The sequence below is a fragment of the Pteropus medius genome, unplaced genomic scaffold, assembly GCF_902729225.1.
Source record: "Pteropus medius unplaced genomic scaffold, Ma_sr-lr_union100, whole genome shotgun sequence".
In the NCBI taxonomy this organism is placed as follows: Eukaryota; Metazoa; Chordata; class Mammalia; order Chiroptera; family Pteropodidae; genus Pteropus; species Pteropus medius.
Window position 1 is genome coordinate 14,796,925 of NW_024342471.1, and position 25,043 is coordinate 14,821,967.

The 25,043-nt window shown below is 45.1% G+C and overlaps 1 long non-coding RNA gene across 1 annotated transcript in view; it reads right to left on the reverse strand.

The window, feature by feature from the left end:
• Positions 1–25,043, reverse strand: part of LOC120603681 (uncharacterized) — a 138,143-nt gene that overhangs the window by 61,856 nt on the left and 51,244 nt on the right. The window contains exons 5-6 of the long non-coding RNA XR_005653082.1: positions 15,091–15,292; positions 212–371 (exon numbers count right to left, since the gene is read on the reverse strand). This is a non-coding gene — a long non-coding RNA (uncharacterized LOC120603681). The remainder of the gene's footprint in view (positions 1–211; positions 372–15,090; positions 15,293–25,043) is intronic.

A 25,043-nucleotide genomic window follows, 5' to 3' on the forward strand; every position in this document is an offset into this window, starting at 1 on the left:
TGCGGCACCCCCTCCCATCCATCCTGGGCTCCAGACCTGCTCACCCTCCCCAAACATCTCTTTCTCATTTATGCACCTCTCCCCCATTTCCTGCCTTCCACCTCTCTGAGCCTCAGTTCCTCCATCTATAGAGGGATATATTTGGATCAGCTAATCCCTGAGGTTTGCCCTCCTGGTTCTAAAACAGAAATGCAACATACACACCACTTACCCTTTCTTCTGAGTATCTAAGTGCTTTCCATGGAAACCTCAGGAACCGCCAGTGACCATCCCAGCAGAAACAGCGGGCGTGTTCTCTCTCACACTTTTTTAAATCACTACTTTCAATGTATTTCACCATCTCATGAACAAAAATAGCCAGGTTTAATTCCCTAAGGAAAAAATAGAAAGGAAGCTGAGAGTCAAATTAGCGTCCACTCTCAGAAAATCAAGAGCAAAAGAGAGAAGAAAAAAAACAAAAGAGACATCAGACCCACAGATGGACCAGATAACTTAGCTCCCCACAACTGAGGATCCTCATGGGGCCAGAAAGACCAGGGAAGTTGAGGCAAGAAGAAAGATTTGCCCGAGGGTCCCCATTAGGATCCTGCTCACAGGTATCAAGAACCACGTATTTTTCAGAGCAACCCTGACACGTCATTTCAGACATATAACCATTCCCTTCTTCCTTGGTTTATCAATTAAGAATGAGACCCAACTGCCAGTGAGTGGGCTGATCCTCAACTCATAAAGTGTATATATAATTCTTTACATTTGAGGAAGTAGCCAGCTTATCTTTGTTTCTTGCTTGGTCCTCGAAGCAGCACTGATATACATCGGGCCTTCTTGGAAGGAAGAAGAGGGATGGAGAAGTGTGTCCTGAGGTCCCTGGGGTCAGGGACCCAAGATGTTACCTTTAGGTAGTGAACCAGGGTTGGGCAATAAGGAACGGAACTTTCACTTTTACAATGCTAATTGTACACCTTAAATTTTCGATTCTTTGTCAATCAACACTGCTGTAGTTGGATGATTTGTTTCGGTTTGGTGTTTTAGCATGTACAGAGATGACAAGAGAAGTTTTATCCCCCAGGTTGTTCAAGAAAACCAATCAACCCAGGAAGGCCAAATTACTTTGTTGGTCGTCTTTTTTCTTAAACTATCATCTACAGCATGGTCTGCAAACTATAGCGCCAAGCCAAATTCAGCCCACCATTTATTTTTGTAAAGCCCACAAGTTTAGAATGCTTTTTATATTTTGTAGTTATTTTTTAATCAAAAGAAGAAGACATTTAGTGACATGTGAAAATTATATAAAATTCAAATGTCGGCGTTCATAAATAAAGTTTTATTGGAATACGGCCACGTGCAATCATTTACATATTGCCAATGGTTGTTCTTGCACTATATGGCCAACAAAGTCAAAAATGTTTACCATCTGGCCCTTTACAGAGTCCCTCAACCCCAGCTCTAAACTACCACATCCTGTTGTCTTGAGTGTAAAGAGTTAAGAATACATTAAAAACTTAAATTTTAATCAAACATCTGTGGAATCTTGAGTATATTCTTGAAGAACACTATTCTAAAAAATACTTAAAAGACTTTGTAAAGTAATGTGGGTTTTTTCTCTTTTTATCTTTAATTTTTTCATTATAGAAAAGCATAAAACCTATTCAATAGTACACACAACAGTATAATGAGCCCCATATACCCACCATTCAGCTTCAACAGCTATCTACTTATGGTCGATCTGGTTTCAAATATACTCCACCACTACCCGCTCCTGTGTTATTTTGAAGCAAATCCCAGAGTACATAATTTCATCTGTAAATATTTCATAGCATACACTTTTAAAATAAAATTTTACAACTGGGGGAGACTGTGACAAGCTGCATGTAATAAGGAGTTTGCTGCTAAAGAATCATAAACCTGTGGTGGGGGAACTTTATAACTGATTGAGGAATGCATGCTACCGCCTCATCTTCCAACCAAAACTCCAGGTTGGATGACAGTCACCAGCCACTGGGATGGGGCAGCCCTTCCTTCCACCATTTATTGTGATCAAGGAAAAGAAATTGAACAGAGGAAGGGACAAAGAAAAGGGGCTTAACATAATTCAAGATTGGGAAGGAGACAGACACAGTTTCAGTTTAATGAGTTTTCAAAAGCTGTGCAAGCATTGGCAAATATTCACCCTGCTGGTGGGTGCAGTCTGATTTTTCTTTCTCTTGAACAGCACGGTTCACTGAGGAGAAAGGAGAAGCAGGTTTCTTTCATGCATGCAGACCCCTCTTTGGTCTTCTTCCCCTCTGCCACCCCAAGAACCCAAAAGACATCCCCATTCTCCTACCCTCAAAAAATAAAATGAAATAAAGCAGCACAGAGAATAGCCACAGCAGAGGTCAGGGAGGGAGGGGAATGGGGACTGAAGAGGAGAGGCAGAGGTGTGAGAATAGGAAGGAGGTCAAACCCAGCTGGCCAGGGCAGCTCCAGTGGCCAGCTTTCCATGTCAACTCTGGCTGGCGAGAGTACCCAGGTTATTCAATCGATGCTAACTTAGGTGTTGCTGAGGAGGTGTTTTGTAGACTTGGTTAACATCTACAATCAGTGGACTTTAAGTAAAGGAGATCATCTTCCACAATGTCAATGTACCTCATCCAATTAACTGAAAGGACTCAAGAGCAAAAAACTGAGGTTTCTCTCAGGAAAAAGAAATTCTGCCTCAAGACTGCAGCAGCAGCTCTGTCTGAGACTTCCCAGACTGCCAGCCCACCCTACAGATTTCAGACCTGCCAGCCCCCACTATCACATGAGCCAATTCCTTGAAATAAATGTAAGTATATTAATATAGAGGTAGAGAAAGAATAAAGATAAATAGACAGACAGAGAAGCAGATATAGATGATATAAATATAGATAGAGATATATAGATATAGGTCCTACTGGTTCTGTTTCTCTGGAGAACCCTGACTGATATACATGCTGATTATTTCTCTCCCCTAACTGTATAATTTGTAGTAATAATAATTAATAGTAATACCTAACATTTATTGAGTGCTCACTATGTGTCAGGCAGTTTTAAGCGCCTTACCTATATTAACCCACTGAATCCTCACACTAGCCCATGAGGGTAGGTATAATTATTGTCCCCATCTTACGGATGAGGAATCTGAGGCACAGAGAGGCTGGGCTGCTGCGAGCCTTGTAGCAAAGAGCTGACGGAGGCTGGGAGGAAAGTGTTTGCTCCTTCACTAGAGGCTGACCTGAGATACAGAGTTCAGTTCGCTCCACTGGAGGCAAGAAGTCGCCTACCTGGAAAGAGCACCGACAGGAAGGAAAACGCCGAACGTCAAAATAGGTGGTGCTCAGTCTTTCTGATTCTGCTGTAGCGGCATCAACAAAGCACCAAGTAATCTCAGTAAATCACCCCATCACATTTCTGTGAAACCACAGTGAGCATTTTAATATAGTAAATCTTCCCATCTTCTCATTTACACATTCTCTCTGATTTTATCTCATTTGTGTTGTGCTTGAGGAGTTTCTAATTCAATCAAAGGCACCTGAATCAAGCCCTGCTGCTGGGGAGAGGGAGACAGAAGATGCTGAGGGTGTCCACAGAAGCAGACAGACATTCCAGGAAGCCGAAGGAACCTGGCTGAGGAGCCATCAGGCAGGGCCCCAAGCCAGCGGTCTCTTGCCAGCTCAGTCATCTGGACTGTTTCTCAGCTCCAGCTCCAATCTGGAGACTGAGGCATGGACGCCCATGGATGTTTCCCAAGAAGGCTCTGGTTGGGTGGGAGTGGGATTTTTCTCCCCCCTCTCATCTCTCGTGAAAACGTATCTGCTTACAATCCAAACTCAAACAGCCTGACAATGTATTGAATTGCCTTGAAGTGCAGGGAGATGAGACACAGAGAATCTCAGGGAGGAGGCCTTTAGCAAGGCCTGCCCGCCAGGAAGAGGCCACGGGGGCACTCTGAATAACAGGGCCTGTCTGCTGGAGAACCTATGGAATCGACTCTGGATTTCTAGACATCAGAAGGGCTGGACACCTTGGGAAAGAAGAAATTTGTTTTCTAATGTGGAAGCCTCAAACAGATACACCATACTTTCACCCATGAGAAAAGTCCAAAGTTTGGGGAAGTTGGGGAACCCCACACAACATACACCATGACGAGCACTGGAAATGTAGCCCAACAAGCAAAGGGTTTTACTGTGTGGAGCTCACGTGCTACAAGTGAGCTTTGCTAAGCTTTCTGCTGTCTCTTCCACACAGTCCTCACATTGTCCTCAAGCCAACAGGACCTAGGAGAACCTAGGAAAATGTCCGCTCAGCAGCCTTCTTTTCAGCTCCAAAATTGCCCCCTTCAACCCCCCACCATCCATTTCAACCATCACCTCTCTCTTCCATTCCGCCAAAAATCTCCCTTTCTTTGACTCTCTGTTCAAGCGGTCCTCTTGGTATCCCCATCACAGTTATGCCAGAGCGTCACATGGGTCTGTTCGCAGGAGGATCTCACCCATGGAACCAAGAGCTTCCTGCGGGGTTGTCCAGCCCGGGGAAACACTGTGTGATGAGCTTCAGTGCCATCCCGCTGGTAACTCCCTCCCCGTCCTCTTCCCCTTTTCCCTCCTACAACACTCGCAGAGTGCCTTCTATGCCAGACACTGCTCTGGGTGCTGGAGAAACAGGCATAAACAAGACAGACCTGGTCACGACCTTCTGGCAATTCTGTTCCATTCATTTGTTCATGCAACAAACATTGACTGAGTACCTACTATGTGCCAGGCACTGCTCCTGGTGTCGGGGAGACAGAAGTAAACAGAACAAAAATCCCTGCCTTTGTGGGGTTTACTTTCTATAATATGACAATCATTACACAAATTAATTACAAATGTGTAGCTGCTACAATGGAAGCGTTCAAACATTAAGAAAGCATATGGCAGAAAAATTAACCTGGTCACCCCCAAAGAACTGCATTAACTGTGGCCCCATTGAAGAAGGGGGACTGGCTAGGAGAAGGGTCGGGGCAGGGAGGAGCATGCCTGGTAGAGCTTGCTGAGATAGAAGAACGGCTAATTCAGAACGGAAAAAAGACCAGAGAGAACACAGGAAGAGAAGTAGCACAATAAAGCGGAAGGAAAGGCCAGGAGGGCCTGCGACTGACGACCTGGGTCTTTACCCTGAAAGTCATAGGGAGCCACAGGAGAGTTTAGAGCAGGAGAGAAGATCAGATGTGTGTTTATAAAACATAATGCTGGTGGCTGAGCTGAGAAATAAACAGCCGGAGTTGGGGTGGGGGAGGGGACGGCGGGGGGTGGGGAGTCAAAGTGAAAGCAGAAAGGCAAGTTGAGAGTCACTTCAGGAGTCCGGAGAGATGGCGGAGGTTTGGGTTACAATAAAGACTGTGAAGATGGAACAAAAAGGGAGACTGAGAGAAATGTGGGAGGCAGGCTCTCCTGAAGAGGAAGCCGACTACCTTAGTTTGCTAGGTAATAAAGTACCACAAACTGGGTGGTTCAAAGGACAGAATTTCATCATCTCACAGTCCTAGAGACTGGAAGTCTGGAATCAAGGTGGTGGCAGGCCAGGGTTGGTTCCTTCTGAGGCCGTGAGGAAAGAATCGGTTCCAGGCCTCTCTCCCTGGCTTGCACATGCCGTCCTCATGTTCACATGGCTTTCTCCCTGGATGAATGTCTGTCAGTCTCCAAATGTCCCCTTTTTATAAAGACACCAGTCATATTAAATTAGGGCCCACCCTAAAGACCTCATTTTAACTGGATTACTTCTGTAAAAACGCTTTCTCCAAATTAGGTCAATTTCCGAGGTCCGGGGATTGGGACTTCAACATGAATTTCTAGAGGACACAATTCAGCCCCTAACACTAAGAAAAGTTCGATGTGGGTAAGGAGAAGATTTAATGGCCTTTCATGTTTTTAGAGAGACTCAAGTTAAAGCCAACTTCTCCTGTATTCCTTTCAACTGACTAGACTCTGTTTGATTGTTTATTGGTTTGCTTGTTTGAGGCCATGACTTACAGGGAAGACCTTGTGGGTCTCAGATCCCCAGTTTCCAGGATTAAAATCCAACCCAATAGACATTCCTGCTGGGCACTGTAGCCAGGGGAAGAACAAAGGCCTGGGCTAGCTACAAAGCACAAGTCAATGAAATCTAAGTAGCGCCCCAGGGAAGGTTGATAAGGGAGCCCAGTAGGCTGTCCATTTTCCCGCCACTTTCCAAAAATGTTTGGAACTTCATCTACAGTATGACTGTCTCTTCTCAGAGGTCCCAGATCTGACTCTCAGTCACCTGAGCTACTTGTTAAAATACAGACTACCGGGCCCCACCCTGGCAGATTCTGCAGTGACACCTCAGACCTGTATTTTTAACGCATGCCCCAGGTGGTTCTGGTCTCTGGTGACATTTGGAAGCTGCTGCTCCACAGGTCCTTCCTTCTACTGGGCCTAAAGATAAACACGGCTCAGAGCCCTGTAGAGCCCAGCGGTTTTGATCTGCAGGGAACTGGCACAATTCCTGGCCCTTGATTATCCCACTAAATTGTCTCAAGGCAGATTCTGATTTCAATTTCTATTCCTGCCTCTCAACTCTGATTACTTCGGCAAGTGCATTTCAATTGCCCCATTCTTTTCTTTCTTAAAGCACAGCCTCTAACTTCAATCTTTAAAAAATAAATATCAGCCATTTCCTATGTTCTAGAAGCTTTGTGCTTCCTACCTCGGGTAGGGGCCTAAAAAAGATTTTATTTCTCCTAATTTTGAGTCCTTTAAGTCAACAGAGACAGCCTTACATGACATTTGACCAAGCCTTTTGAATGTAGGTAGAGATGGCCACTGATGGGTTACTCAGATTATCAGTTCGGATGGGCCCCATGGCTAATGCTATTGATTCCCCGCCTGTGGACCTCTACACACCAAACACTTCTTAGGGTACACCTTGCAACTCACAACCTGTGACTATGAGTACAGGCAAGGCCAGTGTGCAGGGCAAACTGGAAGTCCGAAGGAGTTCATACCCATAGAGGGAGCCCTCCAACAACTGACAGACCAGGGACTGATGGATAAATGCCTTGGCTTTGTTGTATCTCCACTGGGATAACTCCACGACACGTTCTACAGTGGACCCCTGAGTCCCCCAGCTCTGGTCGCCCACACTGGGAACCTGATTGGTAACACACCCTTTATTGGCTTCCCTTCCCTGCCTCATTTCCTCCATTCCTGGGATCACCTCCCAAGGAAAAGACCTGTAACTCAAATCCCTGTCTTAGCATCTCATCGAAAGGAACTCAAAGCGAGACAGGCACTATTCTAAACTGTCCTCCCTGTGCTGGATCACAGCTCCTCCTTGAGAACTCAAATCCATGACTGTATTTTATTTTTTTTCTTTCACTTGGCACTTTTTAAAATTTATTTATTTTATGAACTGTATAGATGTCATGACTGTATTTTATTTTGAATTTTATTATGGGATATTTAGAGTGCAACATCCTACACTAGAGAAGGTCTTCTCTGGCCATGCTAAATCCAATTCTTTAATTCAATCTGAATGTTCCTCTGAGACTTTGAACCAAATTAGGCTTGAAGCTCAAAGAAACTGTCAACATCTGCAAACCGATTTCAACCAACATAAACTATACAAGAGTTTCTGGAGGTGGGATTGTAAAACGGTGCGGCCACTTTGAAAAACAGACTGGCAGTTCCTCTGAACATTAAACAGAGTTCCCATGTGATCTGGCAGTTCCATTCCTAGATCTATACCCAAGAAAACTGAAAATATATGTCCACACAAAAACCTGTTCATGAATGTTCATTGTAGCAGTATTCGTAAGAGCTAAAAAGGGGAAAGAACCCAAACATCCACCAACTCAACTGATAAACAGATAACTTGGTGTAACCATACAATGGCATATTATTCGTCCACAAAAGGAATGAAATACTAGTACATGCTACAACATGGATGAACCTTGAAAACATTATGCTAAGTGAAAGAAGCCCATCACAAAAGGCCATATATTATATGATTCCATTTATATGAAATGTCCAGAATAGCCAGATTTACAGGGACAAAAAATAAACGGTCGCCTGGGACATATGAGGAGTGACTGCTAACAGGTATGGGGTTTCCTTGGGAGGTGATGAAAATTTCGAAAATTAGATAGTGGTAAAGTTGCACAACAACTCTGAATGCACTGAAAAACAATGAATTGTATTATTTTACAAGGTGGATTTTATTGTATGCGAATTATATCTCATTAAAGCTGCTATTTGAGAGAGAGAGAGAATGTGTATGTTTCTGAAGTCATCTGTGAACCCAAACCTCTAAATTTTTTACAACTTTCTCATTTTCATGAAATATCTTTTTAAATCCTCAGAAGAAAATGAAACTAAAACTAAAAGTCTGGCTGTGGGCCTATGGTGATGGTGAAGCTGAATTCCAAGCAGAGGCTGAGCCTGTGAGTGGACCGAGCTCTGGATCCCAGTGCAGCCACCCACAGGTTCTGGGACCTCAGCAGGTTGTGCCTAGATACAGGGTTTTGGAATCATTAAATGAGATACATCTGTATGAAAATCTGTCTCAGCCAGGCAGAATTAAGTCTTCTTAAAGCAACATTTGAGGGAGGCTGTTCATCCATTTGCTTACTCAAGTCACCTAAATCTTGACAGCAATAGACCAGTTGGTTCAGATGTCCCTCTGTAACAAAACCAGAGGGACTCTTTAACCCAGGAACTCTTAAGGCCACAAAATAATTCATTTAGAAGGACTGAGGCCATTCCCTGAGGCGAGGGCAGAACACAGTTCAGCATGCAATTAATTTCAACATCATGAGGTTTAAGCCACCAAAACATCTTTAACAAAGTCTGTAAAATCATCCCCATTTTATAGAAGAGAAATAGTCTCAGAGAAATCAAATACATGATTCCAGATCACACAAGTAGGAACTGGTACTACTGGGGCTTGAACTGCATCTCTAGCCATACGCCATGTACAGAAGCAGAAGTCCAGCAGGGCCAGGGCTTGGGTGAGATGACGATAAGGAATTCAAGGGAGCAAGGCTGGGAGAAAACCAGGGCCACACTCAGAGCTGCTTCCTACACCAGGGAGACAGTGAGCATGGCCATCTGAGACGACCCTTGGAGAGAAGCCTAAAATGACCAACCATTCAGATCCAGACCGAAAAGCTGAACGGTCTCTCACAGGATACCCACAACAGCCCTGTTCCATGGAGATCATAAGGTAAGTGTGTGCAGATGAGGAAACAGGACTTGGAGAAGTGATATGACTCAGCCATCTCTACAGCTAGTATACTGAGGAGGCAGAATTCAAACCCAGGCCTACCTGACTCCAAGTCTTACATTCCTTGCCCCTTGATATCCATTTGGTAGATAGCTCAAAATAAAAAGTTCTGTTCAACTTACTTAGACATGGGTGGAAAGGACTGGAGCAGGACCTCCAAAGTAGCAGTTGTTCTTTAACTTGTAACTTACTTGTTTTTAGCTATAAAATAGAAATAAAATGTACACTATTGAGCTGCTGTGAGGAAAAATGAGATGAATGATGTTAAGTACCTCACTGATGCCTGGCACACAGCCGGTGGCCTAAGTTTTGACCCCTTTTCCCTCAATGGGAAAGCTGGTGGTCCAAGGTCAACAGCCTATTCTTTGGTGCAAATAAAAAGACAGATACCCAGTTGTAGTGCACAGAATTACAACAGGAAGTGGGCACGGCCTTGAGGAACTTCTAATCCTGTCCAGTAGATGACAGCTTGAGAAACTGAGGCTCAGAGAGAAGCAGCAACTCGCCCATGGTCATCCACCAAGACAGATTAGTCATTCGAAAAAAGAGCCATTCCATATTCCCAACTTTTTCCCCTTAACACTGAGGAGCAGAAATGATTTCTCCTGCAGTAATCCTTGGCAGCTCGTAATAAAGATACTTCTGTGGCATAAATGCTAAAATTACCTAAATATGGCTAACTCTTGGATAATGCTGGTTAATCCTGGCTAATGTTTGATTCTCTAAAGCATCTTTTCCCATCAATAAACTTTTTTTGTGGGAAACGCTCATTTGCCTTGTGTTTCTTATGGAAATGTGATTTGTACATACATCCTCCCTGCATAAATATTTAGCTCATCACGGTGCCGCACAAATTCCCTGCAAATTAGGTGGAAATCAGCCTCAGCTGACAGCAGCATCTATACTCATCCAGAGGGAAATCGTTATTATTTAGAACTTATTAAGCCCCAACAGTAAGCATTGGATGGGCCTGGGAACTTCAATAAATACTGAATGCAAATGGAAGTCACACACTTGAGCTAAAATTGCTCTTGTAATTTCTACCTGCCAGGCGGCAGCAAAAGGTTGAAGAAAGAAATGGATTGCAACTTGGCTCTGCCGATTGCAAACTGTTGCAACAAGAGCAAGTCACTGAGTCCCTCCTCACCTATAAAATGGAGTCATACCTGTCTTGTAGGGTTTTTTTATTATAAAGATGAAATGAGATAGCATGTATAAAGTACCCGATGTGAGGCCCGGCACATAATAGATACTCAGTAAATGTACATTGCTAACAAAATGATAAACCCCAAGAGGTGAGACGCGGAATTGTTAGCTCGCAGTTTGGTGACGGTTGTATCCCATGCTATGAATATAATTTACTCCAATCTCAACCGGGTTTTAGTTGAAGGTTGCAGTTAACTATGCCAAGATGACATAAAACTAAGCAGAGGGCCAGTTTCATCTAGGTTGGGATACAAATTGACATATGTATACAAATTGCATTATCGGACTTTGTAGCCCTCACTGTTTCTGTCCTGTCCATCCCCCGCTTGGACGTTTCGCTGTGCCCCAGCGACTTCTGTCAGTATCTGTATCTCTGTATCTCTGTTCCAGGGACTGTAGAAAGCTGCCCTTCCAGCAAGGGCAGGCCAGATGGGCCAGGGAACGACTGACTGCTCACGGGAGTTGCCCTCAGCCAGTGACTAGCGGGGTTGGTGTATGAACACCCCAGCTCCCTCACCTCTTGCATGGGGTCGTTCTGAGGCATGTGCCTTCCCACATCAACCATCATGGCTGCCGGCTCAATAACGAGCTTTGTTAGCTCCTTTTCTTCCCTGTTTCACTTTCCCATCGTGTGACTTCTACTTCTCAAATAAAGTCCCTTCACTTGAATCTCATCTCGGAGTCTGGGAGAACTCTGAAGGAGTTCAGGACGTGTCACCCCAAAATATGCTGCTCTGGCACACTGATTCTTTTGAGCTGAAGCTGCTTGAAAAACTGCAGATGCAGGAAGGGCTCTCTGACCTGCACTTTTACACCTAAAAACAGGCCATAAATGAGAAAGGCGCCCTCCCTGTACCAGAAAGACAAGACCACGACTACCGCCAGAGTCAGAATCCACACCGAAATGAGTCTGTACGTGCAAACTCACTAAAACAACCCTTATCTTCCCCTAGCTCCCCTCCCCCAACCTACCACCTGGTCATTTCCCTACAGTTTACTGCCCCGCGCCCAAATCCCTTTGTCATGTCATTTCTTCACAAATTTATCTTTTCTTTGTCTAATAGGTATAAAAGTTTCTGCTCTGGTCACTTTGAGTCTATATTCTTTCGTGAAGGCCCCATGTGCATGTAAAAATGTAATAAAACTTGTACGCTTTTCTCCTGTTACGTCAGTTTAATTCTTAAGCCCAGCTGGAGAATCTAAGAGTGTAGAGGAGAATTTTTCCTTCCCTATAACCCAAACTGAGTCACGTATGTACCAGGTTCTGAGTGCTGTGCCTGAAGCTCAGGGTCAAACCAAGTATAATGTGGCAATGAAAATAGCTTCCATCCTCTTCAGGTTGGCTCTCCAGAGCTCTAGCCCCATGTACCCAACAGCACACCCGACATCCCCACTTGCTCCAGGGGAAAATCATTATTATTTAGAGCTTATTAAGCCCCAAGAGCAAATATTGGATGGGCCTGGGAACTTCAATTAATATTGAATGCAATCTGAAAAAGTGATCTCCCATATGCCCCCGCATCCACCTGCTCTTCCACCTGGGAACAGCTCCATCATCCATTCATTCATTTACACCCCGAGGATGAAACCTAGACATCATCCTTGTATTTTCCCTTTCCCTCCCCTGACCCCCACAACTTCCGGCCATTCACTAAGTCCTGCCTATTTGACCTCCTAAATCTCTCCTGAAATCCATCACTTCTCTCCATCTCCATAAACAGGAGCCAAGCCAGACCACCACCATCTCTGCCTGGACCGTTACAATAATCTCCCTACTGTTTGTTGTCCCATTTCCACCTTGGCTCCTCACATTCCTCCCTGGGTACCACAGCCAAAGAAACTGTTCTTCTGAACTGCAAATCATAATAGCAACGACTAATATTAGTGAATGCTTACTTCATGATAGGCACCACTCTGATCCCACTTAAAATCTTCCACTTCCTGTGACACTTAGGATCAAACCCCTGACTCCCTGCTTCAGCCTACAAGGCTCCACCTTTTCTTGCTATTTTCCCTGCTGGATCAAATCCCAAAAGGTCTCTTTCTGAACGGTGGTGTGAGTCAGTTTCCTTTGACTGATGTCAAAGATAAAACCAGCTGAACATAAAGCAGTGAAGACAGACTTTACTCAGTAACCACCGACCGCAGGGGAAAGCGCTATGCTCTCTCCCGATTTGTACAGCGGTGACTGGGCATTGTAAAGGGAGAGTCAGGGAGTGGAGAGAGGAGTGGCGGGGGCTTGAACAGCATCGGGAAAATGAAAAATGATAACAAGCGGGAAACAGATGTTGGTCCATGTGAAACCCATCTGGGTTGCTAACTGATGACACCTATTGAAGCTGGACTCTACAGCATCACAGAGACTGGGAGACAGCGGCACTGTCCCCGGGTATCGGCTGGAACAAACAGTAAATTCATTTGGTGGCCTTGAGTTTCTCAGACAGGCACTTTCAGGCAGGCTAGGGTCATCCTAGGGGTGTGGCCTTGACTTGTTAGAGGCTATGAATATAATTTACTCCAATCTCAACCGGGTTTTAGTCCAAGGTTGACACTCAGAGCCCAGCTAGAGTTTGGTCCAGGAGAGACTCTTTGTCAATGACTTGAATGTCAGTGCCAACTCCTCATCTCCACCCCAATCTCACCCAGTACAGTCACAGGCCCTATTTTGAAGCCTATTCCATCAGAAGGAAGCCTTTCCTCCTTGGAGTTGTCACTGGGGCACCCGAGTAGGAGATTAAGGCTTGCTCTGCTTATTCTCTCTAACCATCAAAAAGTTCTTTAGAGCAAAAACTCTCCCCCACCTCCTATAAGAACAGACACAGGACCCAACACACAGTAGGTACTCAAGGAATGTTTCTGGAGCTAATTAATGAAGCCATCCAGTCTTAATCACAAACGTTTGGGATGCTTCCTGCATAACCACCTTCCCCTGGGACCTGCGGCTGATTGGACAATTACTCCAGCAATGGAACAAATCACCCTCAGGCGCTCGATAAAACTATTCAATGAATGCTTCTGACAAAGGAGCTGATTGTGCTGCTTTGACCCTGAAAGTAATTACATGCAGCAGCATCCATCTGCTTGTGGGGTGGCCTAGAAGGGGGTCTTCACCTCAGTGCAGCTCTGTCTTCTAAATAAACTCAGAAGAACAGACATCGCTTCCCCCAGGATTATTGTCACTTGTTAGAAATCAAACAGAGGGCAAGTAAGAAGTGTAATTTGTGCATGCAAGCACCTCCCCAGGCTCCAACTATGCTCCCTTAATAATCTCCATCTCAGACACCAAACCTGTGAGCCCCCTACTCCCTAAGAAGTCAGCAGGACAGCCCAGGATCAAATGACTGTTTGTTTGGCCCTCAGCCCATCTCTGTCTCACCACACATCAGCCAACACTGGCTCCATTACCTTCTTTCTCCAATGCTAAAAAGCTGGAAGTCATATTTGATGCTTCTGTCTCTCCATCCATGCATCCATCCACTCATTCATTCGTCTCACAAGCACTAACTAAATACCTATATTAGAAGCAAGTAGACAGTGCTGGGTTTATACTAATGAACAAGATGGGCATGATATGATCCCTGGCCCCATGGAGCTCACAGTTTAGAGATGGAAATGGAAATAAACCACATAGACATATCAGTGTTAATTTTAAATTAAACACATCTAGTATTAGCTGGGGGTTTTTTGTTTTGTTTTGTTTTGGTTTGGTTTGGTTTTTTGTCAGGACCTGTAGGGGAGGAATGTAGCACAGAGTGGGAAGTCAGTAACCGACACAGCCTTACTGTTCCTCTCAGCTTAACTAAACTCTAGACAGCTTCTTCCTGACTGTCTCCAGAACTTCCTTTTCTTAGAGCATTTCCTTTAAAGAAAACTTGTAATTGTAAATTCTTTCTCTGCCCCTCTGTGATATAAGTCTTCTCCAAGCCTCTTGCCAGTTTTACGACCCAACAATGCCTTTCTCAAGGACCTGGGAGCCATCCCCTAGAAATGCAATCATCAAGAAAGATAGTGCCCCTGTCTCCCAGTCTCTGTGGGAGGGTAGGAACCTAACTTTGATAAAAACTGATTAGCAAACACAATGGCCTAATCACTAGACAGATGTCCTCCACTTGTTTTCCATTAGCTCACCCCGGAGCTTAAAAGCCTTCATGCCTTTTGTTTCTGTGGAGTTAAGTAAAATCTCTCTCCACTATTGCAATAGTGCTAAATAAAGTCTTCCTTCCCTGCTTAACTCTGTCCAGTGCAATTTTGCTTTGACATCATACAAAAATGAATAAAACATGAATCCTGCTGCCCCCAAAGAATTTAAGGTCTGATTAGGAAGACAAATTAAAACTTTCAAAATTGTAGTAGATGCTATGAAGGGAAACCAGAGAAAGCCATGAGAGGGTACAACAAGGGAAACAAATTTAGATAAGAAGAGGATCAAGGAAGAGCTCTCTGAGAAGTGATATTTAAGCTGGGACAAATTTTCTGGGCCAAAGGACCAGGATACATAAAGGCCTTTAGTTCAAACATTCAGCTTTGGATATATTAAGTCCCTGTCGCCATAGCAAGTCCTGTTATATTTGCACATGTGTCTCTTCTTTCACTTACCAAGGCATAGCTCTGATCGTGTGCTCCCTCGGGTTCAGGTGCCCCCAGAATGAAGCCCGCAGCTCTTAACCTCCTCAGTCTTAGGCTGAGATTGTGTTGAATCTGGCACCTTTTACCTCTCCGACCATATGGAGAAAAAGTATCTCAGTGAAACACAAGTCTTCAGGGGTGTGACGGAGGAGGGAGTTTCTTGCAGAGGCAACTAGGAAACAGAAATACAAAGCACTCACAGGATTGAGCCAATTCATACAAAGTGCTAATAGGAGAAAAAAATGGTTCTTTTCTAAGGGACAAAAAAAATTATTATTTTGCCTTAATCTGTGACACACGACCTTACGCAACCAGGAAACACAAGCCCGGTCTTTGGTGAGTTTACTTACCAAGCAAAAGAAGTGCCTGGTGCATGGCTGTCCCCTAGGACTTCGCTAGCCCTAGAGCTCCCTCTGTCCCCAAAAGACCCATCCCCACAGCTTCCACAGCTACTCTCACTCTTTTGATGGAGAAGGAGCATCAAGGTCACCCTTATGTTGAGACAGAAGTGGGATCTTCTACATTTGGACACCCAAGAACGCCTGAATTCTGCCACTCTGTAGGATTCCTCAGGGAGCCCTCATCAGAGCAGAGTCACCAAACGGAAGGCACCATGTTCTGCTGCAATGAGCTGGGCACATGCCTAGTCCACACAGCACAGAACTCCAAGGACCCGCGGCTGGAGTACAACCGGTGGAGCCTCTCTTCCCTTTAAACTCCAGTAACAGCAGCTGGCAGGGAAGCCATGCTGGCCTGAGACGCCTCCTTGGGACGGAAGGAGTGATTTACACGCAGGGCCCACTGCAGCCCTGCCCACAGCTCCCCATGATCCAATCTCTGTCCCAGCCTGTGACCTATCAGATGGCCAATTCCTCCTCCTCCCTGGGAGGGGCAAGAGCATCTCCCCATCACCGCTGACCAGTCTTTTCCAGCTCTGTCTCCTGCTGGCCCTGAGAACGGGATCGTCTGGGTCATACCTTCTTCCTAGGTCATGCTCTCCATCCCAGAGCCAAAACCTTTGTCTCTCCATGCCCAAAACACCCTCTTTCCTCACCCCTAGGCCTGAGGTCTGCTTATGAAGCACTCAACTCCTTCTCTCTTAGAGTCAGGGGCTTTCTTTCTAAAGCCAGGCCTGCAGCCCTGCAACCCTCTTGGCCTTAATCCTTGCTTCTGTGATGAGCTTTGTTTGCATTCCGTCAAGGGCAATGAGTTACCATGGAGAGAGGAGCAGGACTTTTTTTCTTTAATTCAATTAAGCCACATGCTGACTGCGATACTTTCTCCACTATCTAAGGCAGCAGGTACCTTTGCAATTACTTCCCCTCTGCTGAGGCTGCACGTCAGCTGGGGGTCTCTGGGAGACAGAGATGAGGTTGTGGAATCACAAGGGCAACATGATGGGAGAGGGGACAGTCCAGGAAGACTAGGAGACTGACCAGGGAGCATCTGAGAAAACGATGCTCCCTGGTCAGTCTCCCAGGCCAGGAATGAGGTCACACGAGGTGGACCAGAGCAAACTGCATCTGGAAACCTGCTGAGACGTGGCTTCCAGCTGCTCGCAAGGGTTTTAGAAGGAAGGGGGCATGTCTTAATTTGGGTTCCACAAAAAGCAGATCTAGAGACAAAGATTTGGGTGCAGACAGTTTGGGAGGTGATCTGAGGAAGCAGAGTGAATGTGTAGGGGACCAAGACACAGGAGCGAAGACAGTCAGTTATGGCTGCCTGGATGAGCTGCTTGGTTACAGGGCAGGCGGGGCTCAATCTCACTTGGAACTCTCTAGGACAGGGATCCCCAACCCCCAGGCCACGAACCGGTACTGGTCCATGGCCTGTTAGGACCGGGGCTGCACAGCAGAGGGTGAGCAGTGGGAGAGCCAGTGAAGCTTCATCTATATTTGTAGCCATTCCCCAGAGCTAGCATCGCTACCTCAGCGCCATCTCAGATCATCAGGTATTAGATTCTCAGAGGAACACCAGTCCTTGATGCCAAAAAAGCTGGGGACTGCTGCTCTAGGAAACACCTGAGAAGTGTCCCCAAGAGGCGAGGAAACCAGGTGTTCATTCACTATAATGGGTTGAATGGTGGCCCTCAAAAAAGACACATCCACATCCTAAATTCTGGAACCTGTAAATATGATCTTAACTAGAATTAAGGATCTTGAGATGATATCATCTGGGATAACTCAGGTGAGATCCTCTAAGAGACATACAGGGAAAATGAAAAGATCATGTAAAGTCAGAGGCAGATTAGAGTGATGCAGCCACAGGCCAAGGAACGCCAAGAGCCAATGGGAACTGGAAGAGTCAAGGAAGGGTTCTCCCCGTGAGCCTTCAAGGGAGCGAGGCCCTGCCAACACTCGATTCAGACATCTGGCCTCTGGAACTACAAGAGAAGAAATTTCCGTTGTTTTAAGCCACCCAGTTGTGGCGATTTTTTTACAGCGGCCATAGGACACTGATACACTCACCAACTCCCGCCCCTTCTTCATTAATGGTTACTCCTGCAGTCGACCCCCCAGCATTTCCAGCCTGCACCACCAAAGCCGAGCCTGTTCCTGCAGCCAGAGGAAGAGCTCAGGCGGGGAGGCATCTGTGCCTGTGGCAGGAAGCCATCCTTGTGTACAGGAACTGCCCGCTGAAACTGAAGGTGACCTCTGGGGAAGAGAAGGTTGAGGGAGAGGGGAGGACACTGACAGCACCTGCAATAGGGTGGCTGGAACTGGATCAGGGCCACCTCCTGATCCATCTGTGCTTTCCGAGGAGTCCTCCTCAGGTAGGAAAAGAAACCGACACTAGGGTGTGCCAGCACTGTGCCCACAGGCACACCCCCTCACGCACAGCCTCCTAATGCCCCTATGAGAGATGGAGGATGTGGTAGGCAGAATAATAGCTTCCCCCAAAGATGCCCACATCTTAATCCCTAGAACCTGTGAATATGTGACCTTAATACGGCACTTTCCAGATGTGATTAAGTGAAGGATTGTGAGACAGGAAGAGTACCCTGCACTGTCCGGGTGGGTCCTTTTAGTAAAAAAGAGAGACAGGAGGATTGAGGGTCAGAATTTGAAAAAGAGATGACTAGGCTATCTTGCTGGCTCTGAAGATAGAGGAAGGAGCCATGAGCCAAGGAATACAGGCAGCCTCTAAAAGCTGGAAAAGGCCAGAGAAGGGATTCTCCCCTAGGACCTCCAAAAGGAATGCAGCCCTGCTGACACCTTGATTTTAGCCCAGTGAGACCCATTTTAGACTTCTGACCTCCAGAACTGTAAGAAAATAAATTTGTATTGTTTTAAGCCAGAGTTTGTGGTAATTTAGCCATCATAGAACACTAATTCATTTTAGAGACCTGAAAAAATTGAGATTTGCCCATGCGCTGTGAGGAATAAGAGAAGAGCTATTATCAGAAGCTTCTCTGACTCCACAGGATAGAGATATTAACTGATGTGTTATTTTTCCTCCTCGTGGTTCACTCATTTGCTTTCTCCACTTCCTTCTCCCACCCCAATTCAAGCCACCAAACCTCATTGCCTAGGAGAGGGGAAAGAACACATCCTGAGGTGGGAGCAGAGCAAAGTTTCCACAGCTTTGGGGGACATAAACAAAATGCTTGAGAGGTGGACGGCCATAGGTCCTTCTTTACCCATCAGCCGCGAAGATAATCTCTCCCTGCCCCCTGGGACTGAGGAAAAGGAGAACTAGAGAGATCTGGTGGGGAAAGGGTCCTGCACCCCCGGAAGTTAGCAGGAGCCTGGAGGGGGAGGGCTGGGGGTGAGATCAGTCAAGGGTAGAGAGCCTACAGGGCTGGGGGCCTTGCGTGTGATGCAGTATTTAAGATGGAACAAGCCAGACTTTGGTGAATGTGCTCAGTACCTCTGTGGCGGTTATAAGTGCTGGGATCCAGACCAAGCTCTGTGGGTATAAGGGATAATTTCCCCTGAAGGGCATAGGTTTCTCCACCATGAACCAGGACAGGAAATAAGGGGGTCTTCGACTGGGTGACCAAAAACGTCCTTTCTCTCTAAGGCCAAGAAGAAGATTTGGCTGGGATTCTAAGCCATATGGATGCTTGGAGGCGCCAGCTGATGGGGGCTGAGCTGACTCTGCCCTGTAGGGGGGCCAGCCAGAAGCTCCTCAGGGTCTCTGAGGTGGCCCTAGGACTGCTTGTGGTAACCTCTGCCCCCATGTCCTCAACCAAGGGACTGAGGGGGGAGTGGGCCCCAGGAGCCCAACAAGGAGGATTAGTAGTCATCAGTGACAAAAACATTCTGGGCCCCAGAGCAGGCTTCTCAGGAGGGTCCCTAGCCGCAGTGCAGCCACAGGAACAGAGAGTCCTGTCATAGCCCTCCCCACACACACAAGACAGCGGCAGAGAAGGCCTCTGAAATAACTGAGGGGACACTTTAGAGGAGCTTTATTATGAGCAAGAGGCCCAGTAGGAGCTAATAATACCAAAACAATAAATTTTAGGACCGACAAATGATCTCTTCCACAGCAATGGAGAGAGGCTTCCAGATTACATGGCATAAAACATTTTATGGGGAAGAAACAAAATGAGGGTAAATTTGAATGTAAAAATGAGCAATCTTCCAGAGCTCTGTATCATTAGCAGAATTAGATCAATTCAAAACATATAACAGGAAAAATAAGCCTTCCTCCTCTGTGTCACACTGTGTGTTAAATGAGATGTTGTGTATTAAGGATCAGTCAGAGCCGGGTATACAGTCAGTATTATTACATAAGAAAGGATCGTTTTTTTAACATCTACCCGCCACTATATGGCAAAATTATTTCCAGTAATAAGCATGAGATAATCAGTACTAATCTTTACTTTCCTGATTTGTTCTTTAGTTTTAAAACCACTAGCAATGATCAGTTATAAAGGAGAAATTCAATATTAGGAGAAATTCAATATTACATGTATTATTCAGATTCAATAAAATATTTACTGCAGGAACTTCTATCCAGACTTACCAAATCTGTACTTACGAAACAAAAATTTTCCACTTTATACTGTATGCCTCATTTCACCATTCTAAATTTTAAGCAGAAATAAGAACTCCAAGTGGTCATACAGAATGATAGAATGCAAGAAATAACGTTAGAATTCTGCATCATTTAATTACTGGGCTATCAATGTTGATTTTGAATTGACTGCTTAAATGTGGGACTATGTATACCACAGGCATTAGAGACCTAACTGAACCCAAAAGTAACCTTGAGTGATTCTGAATCATTAGAACTTACTTTCAAAATGAACACAGATAGCTGAACCCACGTATCTAGAAAGACGACTATATAATGAGAAATCCTTTGGATTAACTTCTATATAAAATACAATGTTTATGAAAGGGTAAGTGGTTAAAATATGCTAATTTGAAGCTTACATGTATATTAAAACTCGTCAGTAACCGAAGCAATTTAGATGGTAGATCAACTGAATATTTCAGGGTGAAGGAGTATTTTACCATTGCTATGGTTTAGAACTGCCAGAGTATAATAATAATAAAAAGCAGATTGGCTTTGTTAGTTTCATTATTATTTGTAAATGCTCTACAGGTGATGTTCCCCGTTATTGCCTGTACCCAGGGCAGTACCCCACTCTCATGAGTGACTGGAACCCCTTCCACTCTTCTGGGGAAATCATTCCTACTGCAAAAAGTGAAAACAGTTCACATTTATTGAATGTCTGCCATTGTTAGAGCTTTATATTTGTTAATTCATTTAATTCTCAGTACAAGTCTGTATTGGTGGTTACTGTCATTCCCACTTTACAGATGAGAATGTCAATGCACTCGGAATCCTAGATATTATATGTGAGAGCACTCCGTACCCTGTAGGTGCAGTACGAATAGTACTAAAGTTGGCAGTCATAATAGTGAAGATTTCATGTATTTGAACATGACCACAGACCAGAAATATCAGAGAGAAAAAGAGGGTAGATGTTTATGAGGCTGTTAACAACCTGGACAAAATACTACAGCCAAGTTCAACAGCGCCAGCGTTCTGTTACCAAAATGGAGCTGTGAAGACAGCCAAACGGTGTAACCACGTTTCCAGATGCCAGGCAGCCAGCTGCCAGAGAAGTGTTTCAGCTCAGTCACAGAAAATGTGTGCTTGCAGAGAAATGGCCTCAGTCCCCTGGAAACCCAGCAGCCCCCACCCTCCCAGCCCAGAGTCAGGTTATACAAGGATTGCTGACCCTGTAGCATATTCAGAGGAGAGAACTATGAGAGGCAAGTGACCACAGAGATGCCCACCACAACCCACGTTGAATGAGGTGATCTGGAAAATCCATGAACCCCTCAAGAGAGGCAGATAAAAAGGGGAAATAAAGTTGCTCCTTACAAAAGCGCATTTAGTGAACACATAGGTTTCATCTTTCTTCTTGTTGTCTTTCATTTATTTAGTGCATAGCCCCTAAATTCACTCTTTTCTGCCTACTAATGAGAAATGTGTAGTCAGTTACTTACTTGGAATGAGGTGCAGAGAGGTTGTCACAAAGGGGACCAGAGCTAGAGGCCCCAGGCTACCCACAACTGACCCTGGGAGCAGCTTAAAGGGACCCATCCTGGAAGGTCATGCAGGCCACCTTTCCATGCAGTACCAGAATGGTCTTGTAGGTTATGTTTGCATGCCTCCAAGGATAGGGCACTCACTGCTGCTTGAAACAGCTTGTAGGCATCTCAGATGGTGAGAAAAGGCAAACTGTTGCCCAAGCGTGCCATGCTGCCCCGCTCTCCATATGCAAACCACACCTGTGGCTGGGAAGGTCAAAGACTGTCTCAGTGAAGCGCCATGCCACTCGCCATGACCCATCCTCCCCAGTCAAAATTAATCTCCCCTCTTCCGTGTTGCCCAGCCCTTGTTTACAGCACAGCTGTCTGTTTTTAGCCTGTTTCATAACTATGTCTCCCCCATTTCACTGTGAGCTCCTTGAAGGCATAAACTGTGTTTCCTCCTTGATACCTGACCCTAAATAGATGCTTAAAAATTCTTTTGTTAAAACATGCAATTCTTTAAAAACATTCACCAAGCTCTCTCAGCTGCCCCTCTCCGCCTCACCCCTTAGCCACATGAGGAAAACAGAAAGAAAGCCCTCCACTTCTGTGCTGGATACACCCCCACACAGCATCAGCCACCTCTCTCCTCCCACACCCCAACCCCAAATACAATTTCCAGCTTCACTCTGTCCCCACAGAAGAGGAACTCAAAGCGATGGTTCTGGGATCTCAGGTCAGCTTTCTAATCCAACCCTCTATATTCCTGTGGCTCTCAAACTTGATCATGCACCAGAATCCTCTGGAAGGCTTGTTAAGATGCAGAGCTTCCAATTCAGCAGGTATGGGGTGGGTCTGGGAGTTTGCACTTCTAACAAGTTCCCAGGTGGTGCTGATGCTGCAGTCCAGGGACCACACTTTCAGAACCATGGTGGTACAGCGGTTCACTCAGGACAGTCCTTGAAGGACATCCTCGGCCATGCCAATGGCGGGCAAATGGGGCGGGGGAGACATGCAGGGCTTAGGCAATACCCTGCCTTTTCACACCATCCAAGATGTCGCAAGCTGTCTCAAGCAGCACTGAGCACAATGGAGACATGCAAGCAGGGAGTACAAAACTATATCATACACACAGAGCATCTCCACTCAGGCTTCGTCTAATTTCTTTATCTAACCTCCAGCAACAAAATGTTCACCACTTGTCAAGTTAGATTATCCTATCTTTAGTTATTTCTTATATGGAGTGACTTGTCACCTCCTACCTAGGGTTGCCAAATAAAATACAGGATGCCCAGTGAAATTTGAATTTCTGATAAGAACTTTTTAGTTTAAGTATGTCCCATGCAAATGTAGTTATTTTATTTGCTAAATCTGGCAAGCCTACACTCCTACCCATCAGGTCTCCATGTGTTGGAGCCAAATTCTTGCCAACCCTGAAACTTAATCTCAGGTGCAGCTACTTCCTCTACTTCACAAAAATCATTTAAGTCGAAGCCAAGAGCAAACAGTGTCAGCCTCAGGAAGTACAAGTGGCCAGAACTGCACTTGGAGCCCAGGTCTTACAGCTAGTCCAGGGCTTGGTTGCTGTCAGGAAAATGACTGGGCTCTCCAGGTGTGGGCCTCCTTACCTGGAAGCAGATAGATTGTTATGCTGGAGCCCTACCACACTGTCAACACCTAGTGATCCCATCCTCAACTAACACCAAAAGTAAATGTTAAAGCCTAGACCAAAACCTGCTTCTTCTGATTCCCGTAATGTAGCCCTTACACTCATTCAAGAATTGATTCAAGAATCATTTACCGAGAGGTGACCCCAGGATCTCATGCAGGTGCTAAGTAGTAGAGGACCCTCCCTGTGCAAGACTTGTCATTTCAAGACTCCAAATACCAAGAGTCAGAAGAGTCCTGCCCACTTTGTAATGTCCGCCCTAGAGACCACCTAGCCCAACCACTTTACAGAAGACCAGAGAGAGAAAGGACGTGCCCAAGCTCAAATTCAAGTTGACACCAGAGCTGGATAAGAATCTACAAACCTCAGCTCCAACCTCATCCCACCCTGCCATGGCCTCTTCCAACCTAAAGGGAAATACTGGCAAATTAAAACCACAGAGGTACACCATTTGTCTGCCATGGAACTCACAACGACAAAAAATTCTGACAATATCAAGCATCGGAGAGGATGTGGAGAATATTGCACTTTCCTATACTGCTGTGGGGGATACAAATGGCTAGTGCAACTTTGGAGAGCAATTGGCAATTCCTAGGAAAATTGAAAGAGCGCACACTGTAAAACTGTGACATGTCTCCACAGAAATACTCCCATGGGTGTCCAATGAGATCCGGAGCAAGGATACTTATTGCAGCATTGTTCGTTATGGGAAAAAATTGGAAGCAATCTAAATATGCAACAAGATAGAAATGAGAAATAAAACATGTCTTATCGACATGATGGAACACCTTGCTGTAGTCAGAATAAATGGATTAGAGATACGTTTATCAGCAAGAATAGAGGTAAAATGTAGTCTGATGTGAAAAAGCAAGGTGTAAAGAGACCCAGAGCAAATGTATATAAATAGTGAATATCATATAAATTTATATAAATATTGAAACATTTTCACGAAACAATACCATGTATCTATTATTTACAATACAGTAGATGTGAATGTAAAAATACAAAGATTTCAAAACTATTTATTTAAAAAATCTTGCCTAGAAGGAAACACAGCTATTCATGAAAGTCATGATAGTGGTTGATTCTGGGAAAAAGGAAACGTTTAAAATTTGAGGTTGTTGATTGAAGGGTGCCCCGACTTTGTCTGTAATGTTTTATGTTTTACTGAAAATCTACTTGAAGTAAATGTAACGAGATGTTCATAGTTATCATTTCAGCAGCGGGCATGCCAATTCATTACTCTGTATTTTTTATTGTGTTCTAACTTCTCAAAGAAAAATAAATAGGCTATTCTGAGGCACTGCTCTCTGGGCCCCCTCCCCCCGAGCCTACGTAACTGACCAAACACACATTTCTCAGATTTCAATAATTCATTGCCTGAGCAGGGGCACAAGTGAGGGGAAGGCTCCATCCTTAAGGGAATATGGGAGAACGCATCCAGTCCGGGCTAGAATCTCCCTCCCTCCACCCTCACTGGAGATGACCTTGGTTTGAATGAAGAGGGAGAGGGCTTAATGCACCGGACGCTTCTTTCAATCTACTTCAGAGAGACAAAGGGAATGCTCACCTGGCTCAATAATTCATCAGAACCTGAGCATGATGAGATGGACAACCTTCCACAGGCATGGCCTTTGAGTCCAGCAACCACTCTCCAGGACCACTCTCTGGTGGGTTTGAGGTGACAGGGGGCTTGATCTCCATTAATGAGACTTATAAAACTCTAATGAGGACATGAATCACAAGGGGATCCCATT